The sequence below is a fragment of the Vigna unguiculata genome, chromosome 11 (genome assembly GCF_037176805.1).
Source record: "Vigna unguiculata cultivar grain cowpea cultivar isolate G323 ecotype 2 chromosome 11, ASM3717680v1, whole genome shotgun sequence".
Lineage (NCBI taxonomy): Eukaryota > Viridiplantae > Streptophyta > Magnoliopsida > Fabales > Fabaceae > Vigna > Vigna unguiculata.
This window is the reverse complement of record NC_140802.1, coordinates 13,009,774-13,016,655: the sequence shown is the minus strand read 5'-3', so window position 1 is coordinate 13,016,655 and position 6,882 is coordinate 13,009,774.

The window sequence follows — 6,882 nt, the reverse complement described above, 5'->3', positions numbered from 1 at the left end:
GGGGATAAGCATCTCTGGGGCAGGCTTTGTTGAGGTCCGTATAGTCGACACACATTTGCCATTTGCCATTTGCCTTTTTGACCAGAACCACATTAGAAAGCCAAGTGGTGTAGTGGGCTTTGACTTTCGCTACTAGTCGACGTTCTTTGCCGAGCTTCCGTTTCTTCTAGGAGACATACATGGCTTACTTATAAATGGAGAGCTTGTGGACCGTAACTTGAGGGTCAACGCCGGGTAAGTCAGTGACTAACCAGGAAAAGAGGTTGATGTTGCTGATGAGGGTGGGTGTTAGTATATCACGTTGTTCTTGTTGGATACCGGTGCCCAACTTGAGGGTGCATCCATTAGGGAGTCCCAAAGGTACAGTGTCATTGACTGGTTCGATACGTTCATCGCGTCCTACTTTGGGGTCCAAGTCATCCCTAGATAAGGCAATGTCAGAGTCAGGTGGGCGTTCAATGTTTTTTATTTGGATGATGGGTGGTTGTGGACATAGGCTAGCCATGTAGCATTCGCGTGCGAGTCGTTAATCGTTGTGGATGGTAAGGATGTCACTAGACGCATAGGGGAATTTCATGGCTAAGTGTGGCGTAGATACGATAGCGCTAGAGTGTTGAGGGATGGTCGGCCGAGGAGAACATTGTATGATGTAGGCACGTCAATGACAAGGAAACGAATGGGGATTGTTTTGGTTTGAGTGCCATCGCGAAAAATAGTGTGGAGGTCGATGTACCCACGAGTGGAGACCTTCTCCCCAGAAAATCCGTATATAGGTTCATCATAGGGGATCATGGCAGTGGTGGGAAGCTGGAGTTTCTGGTATGTTGTCCAATATAGGATGTCAACCTAGCTGCCTTGGTCGATGGGACCTTTTTTACCGCGTAGTTTTTTAGTTCGACCGTGATAACCATGGGGTCGTCCTACTGGTGGTCGACGCCATGGAAATTATTGTCTGTAAAGGTAATGGGAGGCATGCGGCGTCTGTGGTGGGAGTGGGTTATGTGGTTAATGGACTGGAGTTGGCAGAGATGTTTCTTTTTGGCTGAAGAGGTGGACCCGCCGCTAAAAAATCCACCAGAGATGGTGTTAATCGTGCTGCGTAGTGGGGGGATCAGACGGGGTTACATTAGTGCGGGCAAGTTGTGGGTCATGGCTAGTTTGTTGGGTGGTGCGTCGGTCGTGACGAGAATCACGGGGGGGATATCTGTGATTGGATCGTGATGGATGTAGGCGTTTGTCTCTGCGGACAAAGCGACAAAAATGGCCAGCACAAACCAATTCTTCTATTTTATCTTGGAGTGCTTGCATTTGTCTGTGGTCATGTCTGCGTTGGGAGGGTTGGACATTTTACGAGGTGGTAGGATGAGGTCGGCCTGGGGGGCTTCATCAAGAAGGCGTGATTTGGGACACTTAGCGGCGCGTATCTGGTGAAATGTGGTTGTCTGGGTTCTCTAGGTCTGGCGTCAGGTCGTGACGGTGGTTTAGCGGGGGCAGCAATGGAGGGAGTGTAATCGTTGCAGAACTTCTTTTGAAGGTTTTACATCTCTTCCATGCGGATGTACTCCGCAACGCAGAGCTTAAGTTCATGCATGGATGCGGGTGGGTGTAGGTAGACGTTGTTAGCGAATGGTCTAGGCTTGAGAGTGTAGGCCATACATTGTAGTATCATCTCTTGGTTGAGGTGGGGTGTGCGGAGGGCAGCCTTGCTGAAGTAGTCTACGAAAGCCCACAACGTCTCGTCTTGTTCATGTCTGACGCCAAGGAGAGATAGGGTTGTGGTTTGATGTGGGCGATTACCAGCGAAATGAGTAGTAAACATGTGGGAAAGGGTGTCAAAGCAGTCAATGAAGTATGGCGGGAGAGTAGTGAACCATTCAAGGGCAGGGCCTTTGAGGGTGGTTGGAAAAGCTTTGCAGAAGACGATATCATGGGATGTATAGAGGGCGACATGGGTTATGTATATTTTAAGGTGCTCGTCAGGGTCGGTTTCTCCCATATAACGGTCTAGCCTTAAGGGTTCCCATTGGGCAAAGAGAGGGGTGTTGGTGATGGAATTAGTGAAAGGGTGGCGACACCTGGGTGGTAACGGGTGAGGTGGAATGGGATGGTGGACAAGGGTAGGAAAAGTGGAGGTGAAGTTGTGAGGTGGGATATGGGTAGTGGGGAGGGTTGCAGCGGTTATAGGTGTTGTAGTATGTCCCGGGAGGGTGGGATGGAAGTGTGTGTGTGATGGGTATAGATGATGGGTGTTTACTGAGTGGTGGTGAAGGTGTGCTGGGTAGGATTGTACTCACTTTCTTCCTCACTAGGTGATGTGATCGCAATGAGGCTTATAGCATTGGGCTAACGGCTAGGCCCATTTCTTTTAATTTCTTTTATTTTCTTTTATTTTAATTAAATAAATGTTGTTTTTAATTGGTTTGTTTTGGTAAATGTAGACATTATCCAAGATGTCCAAATCTTGAAGTGTTGGCATTGGGCCTACGACCCAATTTTCCTTCACACCTCCATGCTTGCAGCCAACATTATGGATCCCGCGTTTGTGGTCAAGAATGATTCAAGGCATCATGCACCTTCTATTTTAATTGGGCCCGAGCCCAATTAATCCCATACCTCACGCATCCAATTCCTTCACAGCATCCAATCCCATTCCTCCAGACTACACACGCGAGAGCTTTTCCCTGCTAGGGTTTCTTTGCACACCTCCAATGATCTGCACCCAGCCCATTCTTTCTTCATAGCGGCTAGGGTTCCCTTCCGTAGATCAACAACACCATCACGCGAACCCTACCTGCTTGCTTCCTCTTTTGGAGCGCTGCTAGTGTTGCCATTTTCTTTGCGCCTCTTTGCTAGGTTTCCTTTCATCCACCATCACGTTTTCCTCACCAATCACTTAGGGTTAACCTCACATCTTTGCCGTTAGGAAAATCTGTTAGACGACATTTCTTCTTCTTCTCCTTTCCCGGTTGCCTTCAGCTATAAAAGGCAAGCCAACCTTATTGTAACACAACGTAGATGAATGTTAAACAGATTGGTTGAGATCACTCCCCATTCGTCAGCTCAAACCCTAACACTATATGAGAGTTCACCTCGTCGGGTTGCCACAAACACTGTGAGTGAGTGAGTTCCGTGTGAGAACGAGAGTCTTCCGCTGCATTACATTTGATTCCACCAAAGGAATCAATGTCAGGAGGTCGAATCGACGACTCACCGTCGATTGGAGCAGTTTCCCGCCGATTGTGAACGAAATTTAGAGATCTCTGGCTAGGAAAGGCTTGGTTTCTAAGCTTGTCTATGAGACTCACCTCCCTTTCCTAGGAGTATCTCTAGATATCTTTTCCATTATTTTCTCTTTAGAAATTCTTCAAATCTTTGTGAAAATTGTTTTGCTAAAAGTGTTTCAAAATGAGTTTTTCTTCTTCTAGTCGTGTGCATTTAGGTAGGCATAGTAGTCATGAGTTGCATCATACCATTCATAGTGACATTCCATTCTTTGGGGAGGATATAGGACCAATATCATTTAGAGATTGGATGTGGGATACTGAGAAATTGGTGCAACCTTTGTTTAGTAAATATAGTCATGTAGACATTCTTAGGCATGTTACATCTAGGTTTGTAGGATATGCATATGATTGGTGGCAAGAGAGGCAATATAATGTGAAAAAGGGGAGAAAATCATCCATCAATACATTTTATGACTTAAAAACATGCATGTGGAAACATTTCATTCCTCCTTCATTTAGGATCACTAAAGTGCAACAAGCTAGGATAGAAGACTTTATTAACATTGGCGATGCATTCATCCAAAACATTGCTAAGTTTTCTAGACTAGAAAAAGATTTTAAGCACAATTTATACTTGCTCTTGAGTGAACAAAGAAAAAGCGATAAAAGAGAAGAAGAAAAGAGATGAGGAAGAAAAGGTTAAAGAGGAAAATCTTAGAAAAGCCAAAGAAGAGAATGAGAGAAAAGAATTAGACAAAAGAAAGAAAATAAGCCAAGAGAGTGAGCTTGAAATACAATCACAGGTGGTAGAGTTAAAGATCATTTCAAATGCAAAAAGGGAACTCATTGTTAAGGATTTGGTGTTAAATCTTTCACTAATCCCTTACATTCGGTTCCAATTTTCAAAAGAAGTTCTTCCATCTTTAAACTCTATTCACTTTGTCATTAAATCTTTTATTTTGTTTCTTTCTCAAACATTTTGTTCTCAATCTCATTCCCTTATTTCATCCTCTTCCACTTCTTGTGTAAAAGCACACTTTAACTTTAAAATTATTTTCAAAAATCATTTTAGTCAAAGTTTAAGACATTGTTTTTTTAAAGTGGGTCTACCATCTTTTTCAATCTTCAAAAGCCCATTTTCACAAATTTTCCATTCAATTTTACTGCATGGTCATTATGATTTTAATTTAATTTTATTTGATGACTATTGCAGATTTGTTTTTGATCCTGGTGGAACTCTAAACTATCGTTGTTGTGGGCCTTTAATAACCCTCTAGATCTGAGGACAGATCCTCTTCAAGAGGGAGGGGATGATGTGATCCCAATAAGGCTTATAGCAATGGGCCAACGCCTAGGCCCATTTCTTTTATTTTATTTTATTTTAATTAAATAAATGTTGTTTTTAATTGGTTTGTTTTGGTAAATGTAGACATTATCCAAGCTGTCCAAATCTTCTACGACCCAATTTTCCTTCACACCTCCATGCTTGCAGCCAACATTATGGATCCCGCGTTTGTGGCCAAGAATGATTCAAGGCATCACACGCCTTCTCTTTTAAATGGGCCTGAGCACAATTAGTCCCATACCTCACGCATCCAATTCCTTCACAGCAGCCAACATTCCATTTCATCCAGCGAAGCCCATTCGTACAGACTACACACGCGAGAGCTTTCCTCTACTAGGGTTTCTTCGCACACCTCCAATGATCTGCACGCAGCCCATTCTTTCTTCATAGCGGCTAGGGTTCCCTTCCGTAGATCAACAACACCATTACGCGAATCCTACATGCTTGCTTCCTCTTTTGGAGCGCTGCTAGTGTTGCCATTTTCTTTGCACCTCTTTGCTAGGTTTCCTTTCCTCCACCATCATGTTTTCCTCACCAATCACTTAGGGTTAACCTCACATCTTTGCCGTTAGGAAAATCTGTTAGACGACATTTCTTCTTCTTCTCCTTTCCCAGTTGCCTTCAACTATAAAAGGCAAGCCAACCTTATTGTAACACAACTTAGATGAATGTTAAATAGATTGGTTGAGATCACTCCCCATCGTCAGCTCAAACCCTAACCCTAGATGAGAGTTCACCTCATTGGGTTGCCACAAACACTGTGAGTGAGTGAGTTCCGTGTGAGAACGAGAGTCTTCCGCTGCATTATAGTTGATTCCCCCGAAGGAATCAACGACAGGAGGTCAAATCGACGACTCACCGTTGATTGGAGCAGTTTCCCGCTGATTAACGGCGCCGATGGCCTCATCACTAAGCTGGTAAGCTGCAGTCATGGGGGCTTCTGACGCTTCCTTGGCTTTCCCCTTCTGAGTGGAGTCAGCCTCAATCTTCCTCCTCAGTCGTGAGTTTTCTTACCTTAGTGCCTCCATCTCATCGGTATTGCGCTTTCTCAGGTCAGCAAGCTCTTGTTGCATCTTGGCTTGGCCTTCAAGGATGGCGGCCAAGTCCGATGTGAGCCTAGCAGGCATTGTAGGACCTGCTTCTGGTTGCTTCATGACTCCAGCTCTACTACGAGTGGAAACCATTGTTGAGAGTGTGTGGGTTGATATGTAAGATGTTACTTCGTGCCTCACGGTGGACGCCAATTATTCCTGCGGAGAACAAATACGAGACGTCAGACACAAATATCACCTTACCTCAATCTGCAATCTCTTTGGTGGGCTTCCTCTCGGCTCGCATATGCCATCTGCTGGTATTTCAGCTTGGACCCGTGAGAGGTTACCTGCGGAGAAGACTCCAACGATCAAGTCACCTAACAAATTCTCAGAAAGTAAAATCTTGTGATTAAGGGATTAATGAATGTGTACCTTTAATTCCTGAGGTCCATGCATATTTATAGTTTATTAATTATGTTTGACCATGTCATGGGCTGGGCCATTGTTTGGGGCCATAGGTGGGCCTGGGCTTGGCCTAGGCCCTTTAGTTCGATCATTGTTGGCCTTAGGGATCTTGACTGTAATACTTTAAGTCTGGAATAGTTGACAAGTTCTCGTTTTATCCTCTGAAGTAGGCGGCTTAGGCCGCTTACGCCTGCTTGCTTGATTCATCTTATAGTCGTTCGCATGCTTGCAGGGATTTATATAGGCAGGTTTTACTGTATAGTTGTGTGAGGCCTCCTAGGTGCAATACAAGGCTAAAAAAATCTCCAAGGTAATAAATCTATCAACATTGGTATGCTACACATTTGTCATGAAAAAAAATACTTAATATAATTCAATCAAGCTAAAAGCGAGCTGCCTATAAATCATTCACTCAAATCAGAAATTCAAAAATCGTTTTAATAATTAGAAAGCAGAATCAACACATCAGTTCTGATTCAAATTTATGTACAACTAACTAAGACAAGTAAAAAATGTACCTAGACAAGTTTTAAATGACAACTAAAGTTTAACTACTACATCACAAGTTACAACTACGACTAAGAACAAAAATTAGCTATTCAAATCTAAAAATTAACTCTAAAACAAGCTAAAAGTCATTAAATTGAATTAAACAAAAAAAATGGAATCAAAAATTAGAATTTAACACAACAAAACATAATGATGATGTAGCATTAATTAATAATCTTCATGCAGAAACTTGTGCAAAATTGTTTATCACTCCTTATACAAAAACAAAAATCTTAAAGAGCATGTTAGTTTATTTTTCATCAAA